Here is a 16,698-nt window from a genome sequence, read left to right as displayed (position 1 = left end):
TGTCTACCCACCGTCTCGGGACCGCTTGGTTACCTCTCCGCACAGGGCTGAACACCCAGAAGCCATCATCAAGCGCATGTTGCCCTGAATTCAGTTTTTCTTCTTGTGCCCTCTTCTTGGCCTGGGTGTCCTTCCGAGTGTCCATGGGTGTCAGCTGCAGCATCTCTTTGGAAGGGACAGAGTGGCGGGGCCTGAGGGGGCTGTCCCGAAGCTGGGTGGACGCAGTGGGCTCACTTCTTAAACTCAACTTGTCAGTGTCTGGGGCGGCTCCGCAGTCCCTGATGGAGACTTCAGAGGGGCCTGGAAGCCCCCGAATCACACCCCTGGGCAGTGCCTATCTCTCCTTCTGGCTACCCAGGGTCCCAGCGCCCTCCTGGCAGCCCCTCTCCGTCCCAGGCCCCTGCCCCCCATCTCCAGGGGCAGATGTCACCTTCAGTCACAACACTGGAGCCATCTGAGAGCCTGCTGGTGAAAAACGGTTGACTTCGGAGCTTGGTTTCAAACCCATGCTGCCACTAGCTATTCATTCTGCGTGACCTTGGGCAAGCGCGCTTGACCTCTCCGGGCCTCAGTTTCCCTGTCGCTAAAATGGGGCTAGTGGTACCCACCTTGTTTAAGGATTAAAGGGGTTACCGCGCGAGAATTGCCTTGACGGGTGCATTACCTGCTGTTTGATTTTTCCAACCCCCTAGGGCCCAGTCCCAGCCCTGCTCTCCTCTGCTCCTGAGTCCAGTGTCCTAGCCCCCAGCCCCTGCTCTGTGGCAGCCACCACTGCTGGGAGAAGGTTCTAGAAGAAGAGGGAGGGGCTGCCTGATGGCTCCACTCAGCACCACATATGCAGAGCGAGCCCAGTTCATTGCCTCAAAACAGAGGTTTTGGGGGTGGGGGGGACTTTTGAAGTTTCGGGGGGAGTTCCTAACGGTCCCAGCCCACCCAGGTGACTTTGAGACTCTCAGCCCCAGGAGCAAATGGGTTAAAAATCAAGATTACCCAGCAGACATCCCACTTTCTGGGCACCTTGAAGAAACCTGGATCTGGTCCCTAGAAGTGACCCCGAGGGTGACCTTTGCCTGCAAGCTTGCCAGCCAATGAGGACGCCTGCTGTGGGTGCCTGGAAACCGTTTCCATGACACCCAGGAGGCACGGTCCCTGGAAAGACCTGGTCTGAGGGTGAAGGGCTAGCCAGTGGGGGATGGATGGGGGGAAGGCTTGTGTGGTAACCATGGCAACACCAGCAGCTGTGGGAAGGCAGGCCCAGCTGGCACGGAGGCACCTGCCACCTCCCACCCCCATGCCAGCACTGCAGTCATCCCCACCCCCACCTCCGCTCTCCTCTTGGCACAGACAGGGAGACTGAGGCCCAGAGACACCTGCCAAGTGCTCTAGGTTGCCCTTCTTAGGTGAAAACTGCACTCTGTGTGCCAACACAGGGGGGCCCTCATCAGAAATGGTGGGGCTTTGGAAGGCAAAGTAGAGACCCTGCAGGTTTGGCCAGGGCAATCCAGGAGGGCTTCCTGAAAGAGGAGAGCATTTCCCAAGCATCATAGGTATTGGTTGTTGCCACGTAGGCACCCCACCTGTTCCCGGATTTATTTAAAAACAGAAGCTCTGCTTCTTTCCTAGAAATGAGAGCCAGTTGCACCTGCCACAAATAGAAGGTGGGTGGCAAACGCGTGTGTGGAGACAAAATATGATTATTCCACCTAGTGAGGTGTTGCTACCCACCATGGCTTGGAGCCTGCTCTCACTTTGCTTAAAAGAGTATCCGTGAGAGAGATGAAAAAAAAGGGGGGGGGGCGTTTAAAACCCGAGGCCCCAGTGCAGTCTCTCTTCTCTCTGGCATCAGAGGGAATGAAAGAGGATTGGGAAGGGGCTCACTCCTCACCATGCCAAGTCGTGCTATGGATGTCACAACCCAGAATCACTTTGGAATCCCGACTTACAGAGTGAGGATTTGGTTAGGTTGACAGGAAGGGCATTCTAGGCAGGGGGCACAGCATAAGCAAAGGCTCAGAGGGAGGACTGACTAGAAGATGGGCCAGAAGGAAAGGGGCCGTCTGGTTTTTCTGATGTTTTCCAACAAGGTAGGGAAAAAAGCAAATAAACAATGAGGTCCCAGTGGGAGGGGGATTGGGGCTCTGGTTCTATAAGGAAAATGACCTGAGAGGTCACTCTGGGAAGCAGCAGAAAGGAAGGGGAGATGGAGACTGGCAAGGGAAGAGGCCAATATAGGGAGCAGTGACGAGCAGTGATCGTTGTGTCCCTCTGGGGCTCAGACCTGCTGGGGATCGCTGGAACACCGCATGAAGCAAGCCGCTGAGTTGTCCCATTTGTATAGTAAAGGCTCTGATAAGTCCTGCGGAGGAGACACCTGTTTAACAAGTTCCTAGAGGGGCTCAAAAATAAATGTTTATCCACAGCAGTGTCCTGGGCACATCTTTAGAGGCATTGCATCATACCAGTCCCCTCTCCTGGTTTCCCTGGTAAAGGGTGTCCCAAAATTCACGCAAGAAGTAATTTTGATAGAAAACACAGGTTTATAATTAAAAATTGTAAATTTCTTATTGATTCATAAATTATACAGTATAGGGTTATGTATGGAATAGATATAGGGTAAATGGCCTCCACGGCACAAAAAACTGGATTATCATGTCGTGATAGCGAGCACCATTAACTGTTATTGCCTGAGCATCCGCATTTCGGTCATGGAAAATTTCAACAAAAGAGTGTGTATGTGCCAGCAAAGCCGTGGAGGCCATTTACCTGATATCCTATTCCACACATAACCCTATACTGTATACTTTATGAATCAATAAGAAATTACAATTTTTAATTATAAACCTGTGTTTTCTATCAAAATTACTTCTTGCGTGAATTTTGGGACACCCTTTATCATGTGACATGAAAGAGACAGAGAAGGGTTAACAAAACTGACAAGGAAATAAAAATTATTCTTTCCCCCAAAGAACATCAACCAGCTTCTGTTTCTGAAAAGTTCAAAGGTTCCTACTTTCAGGTATGGCTGGATCCAGGAGCTGAAAAGATGCTATTTTTTAAACATATGCCTTTATTGAGGCATAACTGACATATAAATTGTAAAAGTGCACGTTTTGGTAAGTTTGGACTCATGTATAGTTCCATGAAACCATCACCACAATCAAGATAATGAACCATGAAACTTAACAATAGAAAGATAAACAATCTGATCAAAAAATGGGCAACGTACCTAGGTAGACACTTTTCGAAAGAGGACATACAGAAGGCCGAAAGACATATGAAAACATGCTCAAAGTCACTAATTATATGAGAGATGCAAATCAAAACGACAATGCGGTATCATCTCACACCTGTCAGAATGGCTACCATCAACAAATCAACAAACAAGTGCTGGAGAGGATGTGGAGAAAAAGGAACACTTGTGCACTGCTGGTGGGAATGCAGACTGGTGCAGCCACTGTGGAGAACAGTATGGAGTTTCCTCAAAAAACTAAAAATGGAACTCCCATTGGACCCAGTGATCCCACTTCTAGGAATATATCCCAAGAAGCCAGAAACACCAGTCAGAAAGGATATATGCACCCCTATGTTCATAGCAGCACAATTCGCCTTAGCTAAGATCTGGAAACAGCCTAAGTGCCCATCAGCAGATGAGTGGATTAAAAACCTGTGGTACATCTGCACAATGGAATACTACGCTTCTGTAAAAAAAGAAGGAACTCTTGCCTTTTGCAACAGCATGTATGGAACTGGAGACCATTATGCTAAGTGAAATAAGCCAGTCAGAGAAAGATAAATACCACATGATCTCACTCATTTGTGGAATATAGAGAACAACATAGATTGATGAATAGGAACAGATCCAAAGACAGAGAAACAGTGATCAGACTATCAATCCCCAGAGGGGAAGTAGGGGAGGGAGGGGGCAAGGGGAAGAGATCAACCAAAGGACTTGTATGCGTGTATATAAGCCAAACCAATGGACATGGACAACAGGGGGGTGAGAGCATGAGTGGGGGGGGGGGGGATGGGGGTCTAATGGGGGGGGTGAGGACACATTTGTAATACCTTAACTAATAAAGAATTTTTTTAAAAAAGATAATCAACATATCATCCTTGTGCCTCTTTCTAATGCCTGCCCAGCGCACCAAGAAAGCCTGGCACCATGATGGGACGTGGACTTCAAGGGTAGGCATTCTGGTGCCTCCAATTGTGAGCAATGTAACTTAAACAGATTAGAAGAAACAAAACAAAAAGAAGTGACTTAAAAACAACAACCCACATAAAAACAGGCTTTGCAACTGTAAAGTCCTGGGTCCACTTCAGGCATAGCTGAATCCAGAGCTGAGAAGATGTTATTGGATCTAGGAGCTGAAATTATATTTTTGGACGTCTGTCTCTTTCCCTGTCTCAGCTTGGTTCTCCCCTGAGTGTACTTCATTCATAGTCAGGCTCCCCCATCCATGGAGTCAAAAGAGACCCCGAGATCCAGCCTTACTTGTCTCTTCCCAGTCAGCAACTCAAATAGAAATGGAAACCTTCCTGACTATTGGTTCCTGCAAAGTCCACAGCTGATTCTAATTGGCTTGACCCACGTCACGTGGCCGCCTCTGACTCAATCACTGTGGCCGAAGGGAGGGGTTATGCAGAGAGTGGGGAACTGGGGTTCTCCCAGAAGCAGAGCAAAGTTCTGTCATCCCATAGCATCTGAGCAGGCCCAAACAGCCAGGGTTTAAATCTTAGGGTCACCATGACAGGCTGTGTGATCTAGGGAAAATGGCTTGCCCTCTCTGGAAGTCTGTTTCTTCATCATAAAAAGAGAGCTGAGGTGGGGGGAGGGGGAAGAGGGGACTGTGATTGGGTCCTTGAGACATGGGATCATGTGTCTGAAAATCCCAGAAGCCTGGAAAGAATCCTGCCCCCCGCCCACCTCTGTCCTGTGACCCCATGGACCATAGGCCCTGATTACCAAGCGCTTACTGTGCACCAGGCCTTGTCACAGGGATCCACACCAGGGGCCACCCCTGTGCTGTGAGTCTCAGCCCACCCTAGTGTAAAATTCATAGACAACATAACCAACCTACACATGTACTTTCAAAGAACATAACTTGCTACTTATAATATAAAGGAGAAATAAAAAGAATATTCTTTATAATAAAATTCTCTGTCTTTCAATATGTAAATGATCCGGCACAACCATAGTAGAGGACACAGTGAGGCTGGCCAAGGCAGCCTCCGCCTGGCAGGTCAGAGTCACTGTGCCCCCCCCCCTCCGCCCCCATCTCTGGTGCCCCACAGCCTGTCCTCCCCACAAAAGCCACAGGGGTTGCCTATGGGCATCTGAATCAGGTCCCGCCTCCTCCTCTCCCCACAGCCCGCCAGGGCTCCCACCTCAGTGGGGTAAGCATTCAGGTCCTTCCCATGGCCCACAATGCCCTGCACTACCCTGCCCCATCCCCTCACTGCCCTCACCTCCTCCCTCTCCCCCTCTTACTCACTCTGCTCCAGCACACAGGCCTCCTCGCTGTTCCTCTAATGAAGGAGGCATGGTCCTGCCCCAGGACCTTTGCATGAGCTGTTCCCACAACCAGGACCACCCTTCTCCCAGACAGCTCATTCTTGGAGTCTCAGCGTAAATGTCACCTCCTTTCAGAGCTCCTTCCTGACCCCCAGCACATGTCCCCTGCCCTTCTTCCTCCTCTCCCTATCATATCCCCCATTCTCTAACTTCCCCCCATGGCACTTGTTGATTTTTCTTTAATTCACTTATTTCTTTGTTGTCTGGCCCTTCCCCACCGGTCTAGACAACCCAGGGGAGTCAGAACAGCAGCAGGCCTGCGACAGGTGTCTGTGTTCGTTCCCTGAATACAAGTGCATGTCCACTTTTTGGATGAGGCCTCTGAGGCGCGGAGGGGTTGGGGGTCGCCTGGAGTGAGAGCCGGGCTAGAGTCACCCCATGACTAGCACTCTCAGTTCTGATGCTGAAACCCTGGTTCCTCCAGCACCTGGAGCGTGAGCAGAGAGGGGAGGAGAGCGGCAGTGAAGGAGTTAACCCCCCCCCTCCCCAGCCACCACTTGAGTCACCAAGCCTGGGTCACTTTGTGCCTCAGTTCACACATCCATAAACAGTTTCTGGCTCCCTTGGCTCACCGGCCCCCCCAGGGGGAAAGCATATTCGTTTCCATGGCAACCGTGTTGTCTCCTGTCTGACTAGGGCTGAGTGACAGCCACTGGGGCCAGATGAAGTCACTCGCCACCCACGCCCGCCCTGAGAGAAGGGAGCTGGCCCAGAAGCGCCAACGGCGGGCACTCCGGGGTGTACTTTACCAGCAGGCAGGAGCCGGAGGGGGAAGTCTGCCCGCCGCCTGCCAGGCCACCATTGTGGCTCCATGCTTTGGTGTCTTAAAAGACTTGGCTGGCTCTGGGGCTTCCAGGAGAGCTTAGACCTCAGACGTGTCGGAGGGCGTGTCCCGAGGGAGAGCCTGCATCTGATCTGTTTTTATAACTCCCATCCCAGCAGTGGCCTGGCATATAGTAGGTGGTCAATAAATGCTTGAGAAAGAAAGGGGGGAGGGAGGGCGGAGGCATTGTGGGCCAAAGCACTTCAGTTCTTACCTGACATTGACGCAGTTGTCTTCCAGTATCTTTCTTATCGGCCAGCACTTCCCTTATCAGTTAACCTTTTCATTATCAACTCACACCTTAGTCATCAGCTGACACCTCAGCTATCATCTTTGTTGGAAATGTTCAGAGAAGCCCGAAGAAGGGGGAGAGAGCCTGGGAAAGCAGGATGCCTGCCCTCAAATCCCATCCTCCCAACCCAGTGACTCCCGGGCAGAGGGGATGGACTGGTTTTGCAGGAAGCAGGGGACGGGGATCTGAGACCAACAGGAATGGCAAGGTGAAAAGTGCGGGCTCTGTCCTCAAGGAAGGGTTTTTATACCCGTGGAACTCTCCAAAACCTGAATGAGCTGCCTTGGGTGGTAACGAGGTCCCCATCACGGGAGGTAACCTAGGCAAGCCAGAGAGCCTGCCCCAGAGCCCGTGGAGGGAACTGGAGTGGCAGAGCGCCATGACTCCTTCCTTCCTGATTCTAAGATTTAGTGTTGATTCTAAGATTCTATGCCTGGGCGTCAGCGGCGAACCCCAAGTTTCCACAAGGCTAGAGGTCGGGGCAGTCATTCTGAGATCTTCTGATTTGTCAATTCCACACGCATTTATTGGCCACGTGCTGTGACCCAGGCCCTGGTCTAAGAGCTGGGGACACAGCAGGAACCAAAACTGACAATAGTACCTGCCCTGAGGGGCTGACAGTCTGGGGTGAGATGGACAAGAATCCGTTAAAGCAGGCGGATATAATCTATGGTGGGGGGGTGGGGGGAGGCACACCAAGGGGCAGGTAGAAAGCCCACTGCTGGGGCCACTGACCCCCAGGGGTGTCCTCTCTTAGCCCCAGTAGCATGTCGCTGTCCAGAGTGCTGAACGGCGCGCTGTGGGTGTCTCCCAGGTCCTGCTTGCTGCTGCTCTTCCGGACAAAGCTTGCACTGCACCGGGCAGGGCAGAGGAATTCACATGGTTCTTCCAAAGAACTCCCACCCCAGCTCCTATCTCGGTGGCCTCTGTTGGTAGGAGTCTCCCCGCTGGGCACCCTCACTTCCTAAGCCCCGCCTGGCCCCGGCCTTGGTTCTATCTACTCAAGTGAGAATTCAGGGGATCATGAGTTGATAGTAGTAACATCTAATCCAGTCTCCAGTTTCTCTGTCTCTGCATCACTCTGTCTCTGTCTCTGTATCTATCTCTGTCTCTCTGTCTCTCTCTATCTCTCTGTGCATCTCGGTTTCTCTGTCTCTGTGTCTCTTCCTGTGTCTCTCGGTGTCTCTGTTGCCTCTTTCTGATTCTTTTTCTGTCTCTCAATGGTTCTCAATGTCTCTCTGTCTTTGCTTGTCTCTGCCTGTCTCTGTCTCTCTCTCCACCCCACCCCCACCATTCTGAAAACTCCAAGCCCTTCTTGCCATTTGCAACAGACTCAACTTTTTCCAGCCACCTGTCAGCGGGGGAGAGAAGGCCCTCCCCTCCCCCCGGCCTGCACGTCGGCCACTGCAGGCTACATCGCATTGGAGCATCGATGGTCATTGCGTCCTCCTCCGGTCCCTCCTCTGCTTCCGGTACCTTGTGCCTCAGTGTCTCCGTCTATATGATGACGTGATTGGCAGACGCGGTCTCAGCACCTCCTCGATTCCCAAAGGCCACTCCTTAGTCCCCGACTACAAAAATCTCATTAGTCACCAAACACCTGGAAGTAGAACATGAGGTGTGTGAATAATTTATTTTGTGAGTCATTTTAATATTTTATAATAATTGTGATGAACCATTTGGTTTTGTGGAGCTGTTTGGGAGTCATTAAGATAGAGCCACGATGGGCCTTGCTCCTGCAGCTGGAGCAACCTGTCCCCGTGGGGCCCACGGCGGGGGCCAGACTGGGGGAGGAGGCAGCCTCGAGGGATATTGAGAAGGACCAGGTGGTGATGGGCCCGGAGCGGACCAAGGCTGTCGCTATGAATCAGCCTCCTATGCTTCTATTCATTCATTCACCCATCCAAACATTTACTCACTCATTCATTCAAACTCTGTTATGATCTGAATGCTTATGTCCTCTCCTACCAAATCCCTATGTTGAAGCCCAAACCCTCAATGAGATATTCGGAGGGCAGGCCTTTGGGAGGTAATTAGGTTTAGATGAGGTCCTGCGGGCGGGGCCCCCATGGTGGAATTAGTGTCCTTGTAGGAAGAGGGACAGACGAGAGCTCCTCTCTTCTCCCTGTGAGGACAGTGAGCAGGCAGCCATCTGAAAGCCAGCATGAGGCTCTCATGAGGAACCAAATCTTCAGGACCTTGATCTTGGACGCCCCAGTCTCCAGAACTTCGAGAAATCAATGTCTGTTGTTTAAGTCGCTCAATCTATGGTATTTTGTTAAGCGCCCTGAGAAGACTAACACTGTCTAAGAATCCTTCATTGCACTCAAGTCAAGCTCAAGCTGCCCACCCTGGTCTAAGAGAACCCCTAAAATCCAGCTTCTCGGTGACCTTCCTGCCCTCACCTCCTCCCCGCCCCCCACTCTGCTCCAGCCGACCTCCCTGCTCCTCCTCCGGCCCATCTCGGTGCTTTTGCCCTTGCAGTGCCCTCTTCCTGACGCTCTGCCCAGGGCTCTTCCTGTGATGAGCTCCTCCCTGTCTTTAAGCTCCAGCTCACACGTTGCCTCCCGGGTCTCACAGTGGTAGGGTTTGGAGAGGGGGTGTGCAGTGGGAGGGTGTGCTTGGCAGGGAGCTCCGTGTAGGCAAAGACTTGGTGCCAAGAGTGTTGAGACTGAATCAGCTGAATGTAAGGATGTGCAGGTGGAGAAGTGGGCGGGGCCGGGAGAACCAGGTTGGAGGAGAAGAAAGGCGAGGAGCTGGGCTGGAGATGGAGAGGGTCCTGACGATCAGGATGAATAATTTAGGCTCCATCCTGGAAGGAAACACGTCAGCCCAATCCTAGCCAGAGTCACCGGCCATGTCCTCCGACCAGAGGCCCTCTCTATGACCCACTCTGAGTTGGCTCAGTCCCCATAGCAGCATCTCCCAGCGAGCCGCAGCCCACCCCAAAGCAAGAGACACAGAGGCCACATGTAGCATCATCAGGGAGCTGCCAGGCTCTATGGGGGACTCAGATGACAGGCCCCAGGAAGACTGGAGGCCTGGGTTTGTGCTAGAAATTTTCCATTTGCCCATCCTCCTCCCCGGATCTAGTCTTAATGCTTTCCCCATGTAGGCCCAGGTCCTGGGAGAGGCTCATCTGCATAGACAAAATTCTCAGTCTCCTATTGGCCAAATCATGTTGTGTTCAACCAATGGGAGACAGCAGTGGTGTGTGTGTGTGTGTGTGTGTGTGTGTGTGTGTGTGAGAGAGAGAGAGAGAGAGAGAGAGAGAGAGAGAGAGAGAGAGAGAATGAGGGGTGGGGGTATTTATTCTCCCACCTTCTGTTCTGCTGCACTGCTACTGAGCTGCTGAGCCCTTCCAAGTCTCAGCTTCCACTGGGTTTCAGCAAACATTCCCCCTTTGCCCACTCAGACCTAGACAGGGTAACAGCTACCCCAAGTGCTGCACTGTGCCCTGAGGGCTTCCCATTACCCTGACGACACCTCTGTAAGTAACTCCTTTATCACTTCAAATGGGTGCTACGGAGAGGTGCTCTGATAGATCTGATTCTTGCAGAAGTTGTGCCAAATTTGACTTCTTTTTCTCTAGCTTTCTTTGTGTTGGTCAATATAGAGAAAAATAAGATATAACAAATGTGCATTTGTATGAAATTACACACACACACACACACACACACACACACACACACACACCGCTAAGTAGTCACAAATGTCCAGGAGGATAGGGATTTTAAGAGTAACAAATGGGGGGAGGGGGAAGCATGTGGTTACATTTAAGTTTTAAAACAGAGACAACAACCCTGGCTGAGTAGCTCAGTTGGTTAGAACGCTGTCCTGATATGCCAAGGTTGTGGGTTTGATCTCTGGTCAGGGCACATACAAGAATCAACCAATGAATGCATAAATAAGTGGAACAATAAATCTCTCTCTCTCTCTCTCTCTCAAATCAATAAATAAAACATTAAAACAGAGAAAACAGAATGGTATACCATATAACTTATATAAAAATCATACAATTCTAGTTTACATGTATCTATTATTTCCAAGCATCTACCTAGCCCTTGGTTACTATATCTAGGTTAAAAAATAATGGTGGAGAAACCTAACAAGCACGCGGGAATAAAAAATTGCTAATCTAATGGGACAGAGTGCAGAATCTGGGAGGGAAGGTGGGGGAGGGTGGGTGGGAAGCAATCTACCAAGAGCCTCCTATGCATATATGCATGGCCCATGGCCCAGACAATGGGGCGGTGAGGGCCTGGGGCAGGGGTGGGGGTGGGCTGGTGAGGGTTAATGGGGCGGGGGAGAAGGGGACATATGTAATACTTTCAACAATAAAGAATTATTTTTTTAAAAAAACGATGGAGAGCCCTAACCGGTTTGGCTCAGTGGATAGAGCATCAGCTTGGGGACTCAAGGGTCCCAGGTTTGATTCCGGTCAAGGGCATGTACCTTGGTTGTGGGCACATCCCCAGTAGGGAGGGTGCAGGAGGCAGCTGGTCAATGTTTCTCTCTCATCAATGTTTCTAACTCTCTATCCCTCTTCCTTCCTCTCTGTAAAAAATCAATAAAATATATTTTTTAAAAAAACGATGAAGAAAAAATTGCTAATCTATAAATCTATAATTAGAAAATAATTTTGATATAAAATGTAATGTGCATTAGTCCCTGAGATTGACTGTGACTGTCCTTTTCAGCTCAGTCATGGAATTGTGGTGAAATCTCAGCCAGATTCCCCACTGCCCCTGCCTACTGAAAGGAATTATACCTGTACATGGAATTAAACAAAAAGAAATATTTTAGCTGAATACAAGAATCTATACCTATCCCTGGTTATACATCATAAATGCATCTAGAAAGACAGACAAATATCACAAATTACATGATACTAAAGGTTTTAAGTGAAAATTCAAGAAATTGGAGTCATCCACCTTTTTCAAAGTTTATGAATTTAAATAGACACACTCATAAAGATGCACAAGTGAAGGGTTTTTTTGTTAATAAACAAGATAATATATCGCAGGAGTGGTCCTGAATGCATTTGGAGCTGGTCTTTATAATTTAAGTTTAGATTTATGTGCGCTTTTGAGTCATCACTCCCGATGCTGCCAGCTCCTTCGGCTGTGGTAAACCCTGCACGCACTCCACAGAGCGCTGTACAATGGTGATTACGAAATATTTGCCACCCATCACTTTCCCATACAAAATGAGAATCAACAAATCAGAAATGAGGTAGGCTGAAGCAGTAGCGATATTTACTTGCGCAAGTCGTGCAATGAAATGTTATGTGACCATGAAAAGGAGTGAAGTGCTGACACTCACTACAACATGGGTGAACCTTAAAAACGTGGTGCTCAGTGAGAGGAGCCAGACACAAAAGGCCACCTCATATGACTGTCCAGAACACGCGAAGCCAGAGAAGCAGAAAGTGGGTTCGCGGCTGCCAGCGCTTGGGGCCAGGGGAGAACGGGCTTGACTGCTAATGAGATTCTTTTTTAAAAATATGTATTTTTATTGATTTCAGAGAGGAAGGGAGAGGAAGAGAGAGATAGAAACATCAATGATGAGAGAGAACCATTGCTCAGCTGCTTCCTGCACCCCCCTCACTGGGGATCAAACCCGCAAACCAGACATGTGCCCTGACCGAGCATCAAACTGTGACTCCTGGTTCATAGGTCGACTCTCAACCACTGAGCCATGCCGGCTGGGCTAAAATTGATTTTCAAGAGAGAGGAAGGGAGAGGGAGAGAGAGAGAGAGAGAGAGAGAGAGAGAGAGAGAGAGAGAGAGAGAGAGAGAAACATCAATGTAAAAACAGAACATTGATGAGCTGCCTCCTGCATGCCCCCTATAGGGGATCAAGGTTGGAACCCGGGCCTGTGCCCAGACCAAGAATCCAACCAGCAACCTTTCCATGCACAGGACAACACCCAACTAACTGACCCACACCTGCTGGGACGTTAATGGATTTATTTTGGGGGTGATAAAAATGTTCTAAAATTATATCATCTAAACATGATCATATAATTTGATTGATTTGATCGATATTTTTAACTACTTATATTATTTAAATATATTAGCATAATAGTATCTAAAATTATATTATGAGAATGGCTGCACTCTGTGAATATGCTAAAAACCATTGAATTGTATGCTTTAAAGGGATAAGTTGTACGCGCATGAGTTATCTCAATAAAGCTGCTATAAAAAGAAAAATGAATACAGAAAGATCTCATGCACCTTTCCCTCAGTTTTCACCACAGACCTGAGCAGGAAACTAACATTATTATAAGCAGGAAACTACCATTAATAAAATCCATCAACTCTCCTCAGATTTCAACAGTTTTACGTGCACTCCTTTGTGTGTGTGTGTGTGTGTGTTTCATGTGACCACCACAGAAGATTACATTACAAGGATCTTTCACGCTTATCTTTTATCGCCACAGCCACCCCCTCTCACCTCCCCGAAAGCCACCTGTCTGTTCTCCACCTTATACTTGTGTCATGTCAAGCATGTTATTAAGTGGAACTGGATTGTCTATAACCCTTGACACTGGCTTTTTTCATTCCTCACGGTTCCCCTGACATCCATCCAAGGTGTTGCATTCATCACTAGTTCATTCCTTTCTATTGCTGTGTAGTATTCCATGGTATGGATGGACCGAAGTTGGTTGAACCATTCACCTATTGAAGGACATCTGAGTTTTTTCCAGGTTTCAAATGAAATTGCCCCAAACATTCATGTACAGGTCTTCATATGAACATAAAAGTTTCATCACTCTGAGATAAGTACCCAAGAGCGCCATTGTTGGGGCATATGGCAAGTATGTGATTAGGTCCTCCCCGCCCCCACATGTTTAATTCTGTAAATAAATAAGTAAATAAATAAATAAAACTCTGCCAGACTCTTCCAGCGATGCATAGGTGATTCAGTTTCTCTGCATCTTCACCAGCATTGAGCATTATCGCTATTTTTTATTTTGACAGGTGTGTAGGGAAATGCTCACTGTGGTTTGATGCGCATCTCTTTAATGGCTAATGATGGCGAACAACTTTTCATGTGCTTATATGCCATCTGTGTATCCTCGTTAGTGAAATGTCTGTTTGTCTCTGTCCGTTTTTGAATCGGGTTGTTTTTCTTGCTGTTGAGTTTTGAGAGGCCTTCGTATATCTTAGATACACATCCTTTGTCGGATACTCTCAAGCATTTTTCCCAGTCTGTGGCTTGCCTTTTTGTCCTTTTAACAGCATATTCCACAGACCAAAAGTTTAAATTTTGACGAAGTCCAATTTGTCCTTTTTTTTTTTTAAATATATTTTATTGATTTTTAACAGAGAGAAAGGGAGAGAGATAGAGAGTTAGAAACATCGATGAGAGAGAAACATCGATCAGCTGCCTCCTGCACATCTCCTACTGGGGATGTGCCCGCAACCCAGGTACATGCCCTTGGCCGGAATCGAACCCGGGACCTTTCAGTCTGCAGGCCGACGCTCTATCCACTGAGCCAAACCGGTTTCGGCCAATTTGTCCATTTTTTTAAAAAAAAAATCCTCACCCTGCCGAAACCGGTTTGGCTCAGAGGATGGAGCATTGGCTTGTGGACTGAAGGGTCCCAGGTTCGATTCCAGTCAGGGGCATGTACCTGGGTTGTGGGCACATCCCCGGTAGGAGATGTGCAGGAGGCAGCTGATCGATGTTTCTCTCTCATCAATGTTTCTAACTCTCTCTCTCTCTCCCTTCCTCTCTGTAAAAAATCAATAAAATATATATATATATATTTAAAAATCCTCACCCAAAAAGATGTTTTTATTGATTTGAGAGAGAGAGAGAGAGAGAGAGAGAGAGAGAGAGAGAGAGAGAGAAGAGAGAGAGAGAGAGAGAGAGAAAGAAAGAAAGAAAGGAACATCTATGTGAGAGAGATACACCAATCGGTTGCCTACCATTTGTGCCTTGACCAGGGATCGAACCCACAACCTAGGTATGTGCCCTGACCAGGAATCAAACCTGCAACCCTTTGGTGTGCAGGATGACACTCCAACTAACTGAGCCAGGGCCCACGTTACCCATTCTTTTGGTCATGGCTCATCCTCTGGGGCCATGCTTGCAAACGCTTCCCCTAACTCTAGGGCTGGAAGATTTCCTATGTTTTCATCAAGGTGTTTTCTGATTTTACATTTTACATGTAGATCTGCAATCCATTCTGAATCCTATTCTGAGCGTGAGGTATAGCCTGGTTTTGTCCCAGGGACCACAGGGAGCCAATGAAGGCTCTTGAGTGAGAGGAGGTAGAGTTGGAAGGAGGCCTTAAGCAAGTCGAGGCAAGTAGCCCGTGACAACCGCACTCTGGGCCTCAGTGTCCCCCATCCGTCAACAAATAGAGCCGACCAGAGGATCCGTCAGGCCGGCTGGACTGAAATGACCCCGCGTCCTTTGATATCTCACTCCATGATCCCGGGGCCTCTGGAACAGGCTCAGGTCAAACTCTACAGCCTCCGGAAAGTGCCTGGGCATGGGTCCCAGGGCTGAGACTTTAAGAGCGGCCGGAGGAAGAGCGAGTCAGAGGGACAGAGCAGGACTCCGTCCGAGACACCGTGGCTCTTCCTCCTGGATGGCAAAATCAGGCCATTTTTCAATTCCAGTCATTCTCCTTCATACATAAAATGTGCCAAGAGCCACTTTCCCGAAAATTTAAATTGAAAGTAAATAGCACGGGGACAATTCTCAGTGATAAAACCGCCGATTCTGGAGCTTCTTGGGATAATATTTATTCTCCCTTCTTGCTAATGGCTTCAGCCGCCTCCCAAGTTATTACAGTAATGCATTTGCTTAACCTGACCGGGGCCGCAGCCCCGACGGGCCCGGAGGGAGGGCCTGCCGCCCCCTCCGCTGGACAATTACATCCACCGCCGCTGGTGTGCGATTCCTATAAATCAGAGAGCGGGCGGCGGGTTTGTTTTCCTTTATTGAAAATGTTTAAACCTCATGCATTGCAAATGTCACTGCCCCGGCCTGGATTTCACTCTGTGAGACTCGGAAGGTTGGCTCTCGGGGGATTTTGTGGGGGTGGAGCTAGGATCATCCTCCTTTTCTGGATGAGAAAGTGGGGGTTCAGGGGAAACTCCACCTGCCTGGGTCCCACGGTTGGTGGGGCACCGCCCCAAAGCTGCCTGACATTTCCTTTTGTTTTAGGACCCAATGGAGTTTTGTTCTTTGGGGTGAAAATTAGAAAACAAGTCTACAAAAACAGTTGAAATCACCTGTCATCCGAGTAATATAACAACCACAAATAGTGTGTGTGTGTGTGTGTGTGTGTGTGTGTGTGTGTGTGTGTGTAGGGGGTTGTTTGTTCCAGAGGTACTTGCGATGCTAAATGCTTGAGTGTCTACTGTGTGCTGAGTATCGTTTTCCGTGCTGGGATATTGGGGATACAAGAAACAAAAACGACTTATATAAAGATCAGCCAGGCAGAGAGATGGCCGTGCAAAGGCCCTGAGGCTGGACCGTGCTGGTGTGTTGGAGGAACAGGGAGGCTGGAGCAGAGTGAGCACAGGGGGGTGGGGGTGAGAGAGGAGGAGGTCAGCAGGGAGCCTACTGGGTGGAGTCAGGGGGAACGAAGAAGACATAATGTAATTATTCTTCTTTTTATCCTCACCCGAGGACATGCTTAGAGAGAGGAAGAGAGAGAGAGAGAAACATCGATGTGAGAGAGAGCATCAATCAGTTGCCTTCAGTATGTGTGCCAACTGGAGATCAAACCCGCAACCCAGGCATGTGTCCTGACCAGGAATTGAGCCAGCAACCTTTCAGTGCACAGGACGATGCTCAACCGATGAGCCGCTCAGCTGTTTGAGAACTGAATGTAATTCTTAAAAGTGGGAGGCCGAGGTTTACTGAGGATGTGGAGTAACAGGGTGATTCCAAGATCCTGGCTGAGCAGCTACACGGATGGGGGACAGGGGAGGAGCAGGTTTGGGGGGAAGGTTTGGCATAAGGTGGCTGTGTTCA

Source organism: Myotis daubentonii, chromosome 5 (genome assembly GCF_963259705.1).
Source record: "Myotis daubentonii chromosome 5, mMyoDau2.1, whole genome shotgun sequence".
Taxonomy (NCBI): domain Eukaryota; kingdom Metazoa; phylum Chordata; class Mammalia; order Chiroptera; family Vespertilionidae; genus Myotis; species Myotis daubentonii.
This window is presented reverse-complemented; position numbering follows the sequence as displayed.